Here is a 12,194-nt window from a genome sequence, read left to right as displayed (position 1 = left end):
GCGATTTAGGCAACACAAAGGAAATGTCTAACCACTGCGCCCCAGACCTGGAGTTTATCACGATAAAATGTCGACCCTTCTTCCTCCCAAGAGAGTTAACGTCCATCATCCTCATCGGAGTGTACATTCCACCACACGCGAACACTGAGGTCGCACTTTCAAAACTTCACGACGAGGTAAACAAACTCCAGGCAGCTAACGTTGACGCGGCCATTTTGGTCTTGGGGGATTTCAACAGCGCGCGTCTTAAAAAGGTGCTGCCGAATTTCTATCAGCATGTGACCTGTCCCACCAGAGGCGAGAACATATTAGACCATGTATACTCGCAATTTAAGAATGGGTACAAGTCACAGGCTCTTAGTCCATTCGGTAAAAGCGATCACGCCGCAATTTTTCTTTTGCCTAAGTACAAACAGAGTCTCAAGCGAACGCCGGTGGTCTCGCGAGAGGTTAAGCGTTGGGCCGTGACGTCAGTGGAGTCACTCCAAGCAGTGCTGGGAAGCACAGAATGGAGTGTATTCCGTGATAACACAGCCAATATTAACGAATACACCGAAACGGTGATTGACTATGTCTGTACTCAGGTAGAAGTAATAATCCCCACCACCAAAATTAATATCTACCCAAATCAAAAGCCCTGGGTAGACAAATCCGTCCGTGAGGCTCTGAAAGTGCGCACATCAGCATACAACACCGGGCTGGTGACAGGCAACATGGAAGAACACAAGATGGCAAGATACAACGTCAGGAGAGCAGTAATAGAGGCAAAACGGCGTTACAGGGATAAAGTTGAACTTCAGTTTGAACAGGCTGACTCTAGAGGCATGTGGCAGGGCCTCAGAACAATGACAGACTACAAAGGAACCCCCCTCAAACTGAACAGTGACATCTCCTTAGCAAATGATCTCAACTCCTTCTATGCGAGGTTTGAGGCTGTGAATAACAACACCAGCCTACAAACCACGGCAATGGGGGGGGGGGGGTCTGCTGATGGAGACTCAGTGTTCAGGGTAACAGAGCATGAGGTGAGACGGATCTTTAAAAAAGTGGATATCAGGAAGGCAGCAGGACCGGACGGCATCCCCGGCCGCGTCCTAAAAGTCTGTGCCGACCAACTGGCCCCGGTATTCACTGACATCTTCAACCTGTCCTTGGAACAGGCCGTCATCCCCACCTGTCTGAAGAAGTCCACCATCATCCCTGTACCCAAAAAATCTACGCCCGCTTGCCTCAACGACTACCGCCCTGTAGCCCTCACCTCCATAGCCATGAAGTGCTTTGAGAAGCTAGTGAAGGGCTACATCTGTTCCTCCCTCCCCATCAACCTGGACCCTCTGCAATTTGCATATCGCCCCAACAGGTCCACGGAGGACGCCATAGCCCATGTGCTGCACACAGCAGCATCACATCTGGACAAAAGGAAGGGGAACTATGTGAGAATGCTGTTCATCGACTACAGCTCAGCATTCAATACCATAGTCCCCTCCAAACTCATAGCCAAGCTCAGGGACCTGGGCTTGAACTATGACCTGTGCCAGTGGGTCCTGGACTTCCTGACGGGCAGACCCCAGGTGGTAAGAGCCGGCAACTGCACCTCCTCATCCATCACGCTCAACATAGGGGCCCCCCAGGGCTGTGTTCTGAGCCCCCTCCTCTACTCCCTGTACACACATGACTGCGTAGCACAGCGGAACAACAACACCATCATCAAATTTGCTGATGACACAGTAGTGGTGGGCCTGATCTCTGCCAACGACGAAAGGGCCTACCTGGAAGAGGTAGAGAACCTGTCACAGTGGTGTCAGGAGAACTGCCTCTCCCTGAACGTCAGCAAAACAAAAGAGATGATTGTGGACTTCAGGAGGTCGGGGGTCAAGGACTACAGCCCCCTCAGCATCGACGGGGCACCAGTTGAGAGAGTGAACAGTTTCAAGTACCTCGGAGCCCACATATCCGAGGACTTGACATGGACCACACACATTGACAGTGTTGTGAAGAAGGCACGACAACGCCTCTACTTCCTCAGGCGCCTAAGGAAGTTCCAAGTCAGTCAGAAGATCCTTAGGAACTTCTACTCATGTACAATAGAGAGCATCCTGACCGGCAACATCACCTCCTGGTTTGGGAATAGCACTGCACAAGACCGTAGCAGACTACAAAGAGTGACACGTTCAGCCGAACGCACAATTAGAGGGGGGCTTCCCACCCTCCAGAACATTTACAACAAGCGGTGCAAGGGGAAGGCTAAGAGAATTATTAAGGACTCGAGCCACCCGAACAACTGCCTCTTTGAACTGCTGCCGTCAGGCAAGCGATACCGGAGTCTTATGGCGAGCACAGAAAGACTCAGAAGGAGCTTCTATCCCCAGGCCATCAGGCTGCTAAACGAACAATAATCGCTAAACGAACAATAATCACTATGCAACAACCATCAAATGCACACAGCACACACACCCACACGCACACACACACTCACTCAAACAAACAACACACTGCAGCACCCACTCTCCACACTTTAGATCACACAAACACACTTACACTTTATATTTATTGATAAAGGATTTGCACTACAACTCGTACACCTACTGTGAATTGTACCTAAACTGCACCTCGTCCATTTATGCCTTGCACTATATAGTATTGTATATTAGTACACTGCACAGTATTGTATATTGTATGGTAACTACGTCTACGAACATTGTACATATGTCTAAACTGAACACTGTGACCTCTTTTTTTTCTTCTAATTTTTACTATGTTTTTATTTCATACTTATCTTGTCATGCACAGTCTCTGGAGCGCAACAGTAAGAAGCATTTTGTACAAAAGTATTCTGTACTTCTGTATGACAACTATTAAAGAAACTTGAAACTTGAAACTGAGCGGAAATGTTTGTGCGGACCTGTTCTCCCAAACTGGTAAGCAAATGACTGTTTTTACGTTATTTTCATTTTTACGTTACTATTATTATTATTATTATTTTTTTTAAACATTGATCTTAACTGATCACTATGACTTTATCGCTTTTATCGTTATATATGCCTATAATTGTGTACAGCACTTTGAGCTACATGACATGTATGAAAGGTGCTTTATAAATACTTACTTACTTACATAGTACATAGTAAATAGTAGTGTAGACTAGGGCTGACCTTCGAAGCTTTTTTTGGCCTTCAAAGCTTCGTGGCCGAGATTCGATTTTAATTCGAAGCGTCGAGATACATTTTTTCCTTTTTTTTCTTATGTTGTGGGACTTGTACAGCACTTTGGTCAACTTTGTTGTTTTTAAATGTGCTCTATAAATAAAGTGGATTTGATTGGATTAATTAATTAAATTAATAATGAGTCGGGAGCTGCGCTGCCTGGGCGGCTGCTCTCCGTTACACAGCCAATGACATTACATTACATAATTATGTTGTAACCTTCATCTATAAAGCAAAAATTATATAAATATTTATATGTAGTTAATAGAGACAAAGGCAGAATTCAACTTAATTAAGCACGTTTTATTAAGACATGTTTGTATATGGGTCGGGACACCTGCTGGGTGTCTTATCAAACACAGGTAAAACAAAAAAATACTATAGAGAATTGTCAGTGCTGTAAAGTTTAAACCTTTTTAAATCTTAGACAAACTAAACACTTTGCTTTTATGAAATATTGTAAGCCGTCATTTGAGGCTTTATAAAAGCAGCAGTTGTATTCAACACAGAGAGGAGTTAATGAGGAATCTCCATGTGCTTGTTGTAGTTAACAAAGAGAGGCGGAGTTAATGAGGCGTATGACGTCCGTTGCATTGGAGGCGCAAGATTTTACAGGTAAAAAAAATATAAATATATATATATTTATTTTTTTTATATTCTAATTTTATTTTCCCATTAGAATCCCGTGCCCATCGAACAAAGCTTCGAAGCTTCGAAGTATTTAAGACAGCCCTAGTGTAGACATAGTAGTATACTTGAGTAACAAGTAACAATAACAATAACAGGGCCCCCAAATATTTTAGCAACTATTTTCGTAGTGTTGGCGAATTACACAGCCACAGAACCAGATCTAGCTTAGCAAACCTGCATCCTCCTAGGTGTAGAACAAAGATGCTCATTTGCTCACACAGGAGCTCAGGAGTGGAATGAGTTGCCTCAAACATGGCTTGAACCTGTAGTTTCATGGTGAATGTTAGGAAATGTCTCCTAGAAAATGTCCCAGAGTAATTCAGGAGGCTTCCTGTTTTAGTGTATGAGATACATTTTAAATGGGCTCGCACCGCTCTATCTATCCGATCTCACTATACCCGCCCGCTCGTGCTCTGCGCTCACAAAATGCGGGGCTTCTATCGATTCCTAGGGTTAAAAAGAAATCCGCCGGCCACAGAGCCTTTGTCTACCGCGCTCCCTACCTGTGGAACAAATGACCTGCCGTCATCAGGGGCGCCTGCTCTGTCGAAGCTTTTAAATCCTTGCTCAAGACCCATCTTCTCTCCCTCTCCTTCAACCTACCTGCTTTTCTGCAGACATGGGAGAATTTTTTTAACCTCTGTCTCTGTCTCAACCGGTCCCATGGAACAGCTTCATACCGCCTTCTGTCTGGCCTGCAGCGCTGAACCTTACCTGCTCTGCCCTGACCAATTCTGAGTGGTTTCTCCTGCCCCCCGGGGCATATGGCCCTGAGCCATCGTCTTGTATCTCATCCTGTATACATACACTTGCAGTAGTTCTTAGTTCTATCTATTACTTAATTTCACAATTGTCTTATATACTTTTTTTTAAAGATTTATTTTTTGGCGTTTTATCGCTTTATTGCTACTGGGCAGTCCAGTAGAGAGAGACAGAGGAGGAATGGGAGACAGAGTGGGGGGAAGACATTCGGCAAATAACGACGGGTTCGGGAGTCGAACCCGGGTCGGCCGTGTCGCGGCTGAGCGCGCTATGTGGTTCGCCACTGGGGCGCCCGGTCTTATATACTTTGATTATACTGTCACCATGTATGCATATATGCTCACTAGTGGTCTTGGCCAAGATTGCAGTGACTGTTCTACCCCCACACTGGTTATGTGCACCACCGAGGCCATGGATCAGCTTCATACCGTCTTCTGTCCGTGGTCTGTCAACGTGGTTTAGACGTTGAGTTCATTGCTGGGTTAAGTACTTCTATTCTTACTACATATATATATTCTATTCACATATATGCTTACCACATGTATCTATTGCTATGTCCGCCCATCACAATCACGCAAACTGTCTAACAACTGTCCCGTCTCCCTGTCTCCTTGTCTCATGGTGATGACCGGAATGGTGGACATCCCATGATGATGACCGGGAGGATGTGACCCTCTCTACGCCGCCCCCATACCTCAAATGGATCCGCCATCAGCTCTATTTTCAATCTTTCAAAATGTTCAGTTGCTATTGCATGCACTTATCTGTGTGTAATTACACGTATATGTGCATGCTTACCAACTGTTTCACCTGTTTTATTGCAACACTACTATCACCGACATCTAAGAAGGGAGATCCCCCCTTGAACGGCCCTTCTAAGGTTTCTCTCCTCCACATTGCCTGTGGTGCATTTTTTCCTATTGCTAGGTTTTAGTGAGTTTTCCCTTACCTTCGTGTGGGGTATGTCTGGGGGTGTTGCATTCATTTATTTTAAATTTTTTGGACTTCATGGTGTTTTTGTTTTGTTCTTGATTTATTGTGATGTTTCTTCTTGTCTTGTTTAAAGAAGACGTGTCTTGCCCATGGGGACATTAACGTGTGTTGTCAGGCCTTACAAATACATTTGATTTGATTTGATTTAGATCTGTACATTTTGTATATTTTATTAATAATGTTGTATTTCACTTTTCTTTTGCAATATACTGTAGGCTGATGATAATGTGTGTAATAAATGTTAATTTGTAAATACTATGTGCTGCTGAGACCAAGGACCACAATGGAAATAAGCCTGACTTTTTTGTGCTATCCTTGATAGTTTTAGGATGCATGACTTGTTGTAAGATGTAATGTATTTTAATAATTGTCAAATAAACTAAACTAAAGTACATAGTAGGTAGTAGTATAGACATATTACCATAGTACATAGTTAGTAGTGTAGACATAGTAGCATAGTAAATAGTAGTATAGACATAGTAGCATAGTACATAGTAGTATAGACATAGTAGCATAGTATTAGTACATAGTAGATAGAAACGCTCATCCTTGTGCCTCTGTAACTTTATGCGCCAAAGCACAGGCTGATTGGCCCCATAGTTTGCAAGATATTGCACGCATTCACACACAGTCACACTCACACAAACACGCCACCAAGAGCATACTGTCCTCGGACATTAAAGAGTTACACCGGCATTATCCTTTAAACTCTGTTACTGTTAGTAATATATTTTCAATCCAAACTCAAGTTGAAGCCTGTTTAAACAGTGTAAGCTCTACACTGTACAGTACAGTGTTAAGTTTGTTTGTTTGTTTGTTTATTTACACATATAAAAACAGTTACATATATAATACAATATAGTCCACAAGGGATGTGTAGGAGAATTGCCTAAAAACCCTCAAGGGGCTTGCATGTGGCATTCACCAGGAAGCAAAACTACATTATATCAAGATAAATATAAAATATAAGATAAAATCCCCCCCCCCCCCCCCCCTGAACAAACAAACACACACAAGCAGGCCTACATAGACACCGAAGTAGGCACCCCATGCCATACGATTTCTGGTATAGAGAAAACAATCAATGACAGTAAGAATATATAATAAAACGAAAATACAATAACAAAATACATCAAGCCATCAGACTACAGTTTGTAAAGGAAGTCCATATGGGAAATATTGGTGATCTAGGAGATGAGATTTCAGTGCTCTTTTGAATTTCAGAAAAGAAAATTCCAAAATATGTGGAGGCAAAGAGTTCCACAACTTTGACCCTCGGTAGAGCAAACAAAACTGAGATTGGGAAGCGCGTGAAAAGGGTGGTCTTAGCAAACAGGAACTACGTGTGGGGTAATTATGAATTTGGTGATTGTGGGCAAACATGTCATGAAAAAAAGGGGGAAGGGCTCTGTTTAAAGAACTATGCACAAATAAACCAGTCTGAAGATGATTCACTTGATAAACACTGAGGATACCTAACTTATGGAATAGAGGCTGAGAAGAATGACTTCGATGTACACAGCTGATTATTTTTAGAGCTCGTTTCTGCAGACGGTATATGGGCTCAAGTTTGGTCTGATGCGTACTACCCCAAACTAAATTACAGTAGTTGATATATGGGTAAACCATAGAGTAATATAACATTGTGGCAACCTCGGTGCTCAGCAAGTGACGTGTTTTTCCAAGAATACCAATACTCTTGGCCATTTTTGTAGTTATGGCTGTGATATGAGGTTTCCATGATAGGGATTCATCAAGCAGAACACCAAGGAATCGTGTAAAACACACCCTAGCTATCGGGATGTCATTGATCACTACTTTAGATGAAGAGTTAAAAATCACAGATTTGAGACCAAAAAAAATGAAATTCGTTTTTTTAATGTTTAGTGATAATTTGTTGCATTTAAACCAAATTGATAGTTTGTTAAGTTCTTCATTTATGACCCTAATGATGGTATCAGGATCTTTATGTGAATAGAATACACACGTGTCATCTGCAAATAAAATTTTCGACAGCCTGTCTGAGACGTTAGGGAGGTCATTGATATATAACAAAAATAACAAAGGCCCAATAATTGAACCTTGGGGCAGACCGCAAAGTAAAGGAAGAAAAGGAGAATTTGTCCCATTATAGGATACAGACTGACGTCTATCTTTAAGGTAACTGGTGAACCATAGCAGTGCATTGTTTTTTATTCCAAGATGTGAGAGCTTCTGCAGGAGGATATTGTGATTGACTGTATCAAATGCCTTTGATAAGTCTAAAAAAATACCTATAGTGTTTTCCTTTCTGTCTTTAGCTTTGTATATTTCATTAATTAGATGTGTTATTGCCATATATGTTGCATGTTTCTTTCTGAACCCGTACTGGTGAGTGTAAATAATATTGTGCTTATTAAGATGTTCAATTAATCTTTTATAGACCAGCTTTTCAAGTATTTTTGACAAGGTAGGAAGGATGGATATAGGTCTGTAATGGTTGAAGACGGCTGGGTCATCATCTTTATAAATAGGGATGATCTTAGCTATTTTAAGTTCCAGTGGGACGATTCCCTTCTCCAGTGATGTATTAAAAATATGACATAATGGCTTCACAATGGATTCTTGAATGGATATCAGTAATCTGCCTCCAATACCATCATAACCCGGAGAAGAGTCCCCCAGGTTGATCAAGATCTCCCGAACCTCATCCTCTGTAACCGGCAAGAAGTTAAAACTGTCATTGATTGGAGGATTCATAAACTGAAGGGGACTATGGTTACTAAATGGAATCTTTGCAGCCAGTGTTGGACCAACTTCTGAGAAAAAGTTATTAAAGTTATTGGCAATTAATTGCGGGTCAGTGATAATAACCCCATCAACCTTAAATTCATTAGGCAACTGATTACGTTTATTTTTTTTGTTGAGGATAGAGTTAATTGTTCTCCATAAGAGAGTCATGTTATTTTTGTTTTTAGATAATTCCATATTGTAGTAATGCTTTTTAGCTCCTCTGATAATGTGGTTTAATTTATTTCTATAGTTCCTAAATTGAGCAAGATAAAATGGAGTGGGATTGAGAAGATATTTTTTATACACTCTACGTTTAGTATTTAGGGATTTGATAATAGCTGGGGTTATCCATGGTTTGATCAGTTTATGATGAGGCTTGGGAGATGCCTGTACAAGGGGAAAACATAGGTCATAGGCCTGGGAGATACGTTCAGAAAACAAAGTAAAAGACTTTTGTGCATCAACAGAGTGGAGGATATCTGTCCATGGATACTCGCCGACCACTAGTCCAAACCTGGTCAAACTAGCTTCATTAAAGCGTCTCTTATATTTAGGATATAGCATAGTTGGAGACTTTTCATGTTCCCTATATAATATGAGAAAGATTGGACAATGATCAGCAATATCCATGCACAGAACTCCTGATTTCATGCTCTTATCCAACACATTAGTAAAGAGATTGTCAATCAGAGTGGCAGATGTCTCCGTCACTCTGGTTGGTACTGCAATCATAGGATGAAAGTAGTGGGAATACATTGTGTCAATAAACTCCTTATCATTCTTATGGTTTATAAAATTGATATTTAGGTCACCCATTAAATAGCATTTTTTCCCTTCTTTGGAAATGACATCCAGAACATTTGTTAGATCAGCATTGAATGCAGACAAGCTAAAGCTGGGAGGTCTATAAATACATGCAATAATGGCCTGGTGGGTTTCAACAAACATAGCCCCTTTCGTGACTTTCGGTTTGCAAGCCTGTGGCTTTTGTCATAGATATCTATAGAACACTAGATAGCTTAAGGCGGAGTCACCAGCGTCACTGAACCGCCGCCATCTTGCTCCAGTTAGCCTTGAGTGAGAGTGAGTGAGCTGCACAGACAAAAATACTCATAACTCGCTGAAATATTGACGGATTTACAAACGGGTTGGTTTGCTATAAACATCAAATATGTAGTTATGATACTGCATACTTATAAAAAATAAAAAATAAAGATGTTTTTTTTTACAAACCGCTTGAATCATAGCCACGTTAATAATGCTTGTAATAAACCAAACCGTTTGTAAATCAGTCAATATTTCAGCGAGTTATGAGTATTTTTGTCTGTGCAGCTCACTCACTCTCACTCAAGGCTAACTGGAGCAAGATGGCGGCGGTTCAGTGACGTCGCTCTCCATTGGCCGGCAGCGCGGGCAAGCTATCTAGTGTTCTATATATATCTATGGCTTTTGTGACCGGAGTCACTTGCCCACCCGCCCCGATCACCCAGTAGCGAAACGACCAAGCGTCGTCAAGGGGCTCGCGGTGTGTCAAGAATACATCAGATCTGAATTTCAAAGATACCCAGCGTACAATATGGGTCTAACACAGCTTCACGATGGGGTCTGGAAGCTCGGAGTTGCTAATAAACAGTTTAAAACATTGTTACTCGACGAGTGGTATTTACAGACCGAACGTCCATCTCCGCCGTTGGTGTCACAGCGCATGCGCACCATGCCGCGTTCACGTTACTGGGAAGAAGCGGAAGAACCAGTTTCCGACTGGGAAAAACCATTCACGTCAGCCTCCTAGTGGTAATTCCTACTAGGACATATGGGATTATTTTATAGACCCCATATCTCCCACTTCGCGTCACGAATTGCGGAAGTATGGATGTGGGCGTTTCATCCATAGATATATATAGAGTCAAAGCGTGAAGGCTTCCTAGTTGTAGCAACGAGATGTCCTCTGGTTCTTCCGCTTCTTCCCAGTAACGTGAACGCGGCATGGTGCGCATGCGCTGTGACACCAACGGCGGAGATCTGTAAATACCACTCGTCGAGTAACAATGTTTTAAACAGTTTATTAGCAACTCCGAGCTTCCAGACCCCATCGTGAAGCTGTGTTAGACCCATATTGTACGCTGGGTATCTTTGAAATTCAGATCTGATGTATTCTTGACACACCGCGAGCCCCTTGACGACGCTTGGTCGTTTCGCTACTGGGTGATCGGGGCGGGTGGGCAAGTGACTCCGGTCACAAAAGCCACAGGCTTGCAAACCGAAAGTCACGAAAGGGGCTACAACAAACACAGCCTCAGCAGAAAGGGTTAAATACTTTTCGATGTCATGCCTTTCTTTATACACCATGTTCGGATTGAGATATAGAGAAACACCCCCACCCTTTTGGCCTTCTCTGCATCTATGAATATGCTTATAGTTATTGAATTCATACAAATCAGCATTGTCTTTAGACAGCCATGTTTCAGTAAGCCCTATTACACTAAAAGAGAAGTCAAGGTTAGTCAAACAAAGGCATAAAGTATCATAGTTTTTTGGCAGGCTGCGGACATTGATATGGATGAGGGAAAAGTCACTCCTAGTATTTTGAGGGTCAACAGTGGAATTGAATTCGTTCACACTGAAGTAATCAGATATTCCAGAGACTTGTTTCATTTGAGCAAAACAATGTGTGTCAGGGTCATTATTGAATAAAAGGTTTGATGTTGATGAGTCCCGAGATTCACTTTCTGACTGAAGCAACGTAGTGGGCGGGTCCTTCAAAAGTTAATTTACTTGATCATATGGGTTGGAGTTAAGGCCTCTGCATGCTACAGCAAATTCAAAGCAACTTCGACACAACATCGACAAAGCAACGGTGTTGCAGACACTCTACCTTTATGCTTCTGCAAAATCAACGCGCAGCCTATGTAACATTGTACCCCGTATGTAGCTAGGTTCCCTAGATAGATGACGCTTCCCTTCTCAACCAACCCATTGATAAAAGCAGAAAAATAAGCATAATTTTTACTTCCGGCGGGGGGTTTCAAAATAAAAGAGCGAGTCTAAAAGCACCGTAAATACGTTTATTTTTTACAATATCTAACGTTACACGAACCTAAACTAATCTAAAGTTAGTTTAGGTTCGTGTTAACGTTAGATAATGTACAAAATAAACGTATTTCCGGTGCTTTTAGTCGTCGCTCTTTTATTTTGAAATTCCCCGACCGGAAGTATTATAGTGTCTGTTGCTAGCAGCTTAACTTTTGTCAGCCGGTTCTTTGCTTTTTAACGTAACTTCATTAGTTTCCAATGGAGAGGAGAGAAAGACCGGCTCACATGCAGCTCAAACTACCTATTGGAATAAATTAATTGATTGATGTTTAACTTGTCCCTGTGTGTGTCCAGTCATTTCGACTAGCAAACGTTGTATTTAACGTTAAAGTTACCTCAGGATGCCATTGTATTTAGTTGGTTAGATATGTAGCTAATGTGGATAGCATTTTGTATAGCACCAATGCTAGCTGGCTGGCTACAGCTTTATTTACTAAATTATGGAGGCTTTTTTATCGTCAAGGTAAGAGAGGATTTGTCATGATCAACTGAAGGCGTATGCTATGGAACAATATGTGCTTGGGTTTTCAGAAAAAGGCCAGCTATGTGACGCTAATTATTTAGCATCAACGCTGGCTGGCTACAACAATGGCGGATGGTATTCTCTGCGAGACCTATATTATTCTATGACAGCCCCGCCCCCATTCGCTAACCAACCAATCACTGCTACGCAATATCAAC

This window comes from Notolepis coatsorum, assembly GCF_963971535.1.
Source record: "Notolepis coatsorum genome assembly, chromosome: 1".
NCBI lineage: Eukaryota > Metazoa > Chordata > Actinopteri > Aulopiformes > Paralepididae > Notolepis > Notolepis coatsorum.
Note: the sequence above shows the minus strand (reverse complement) of the source record.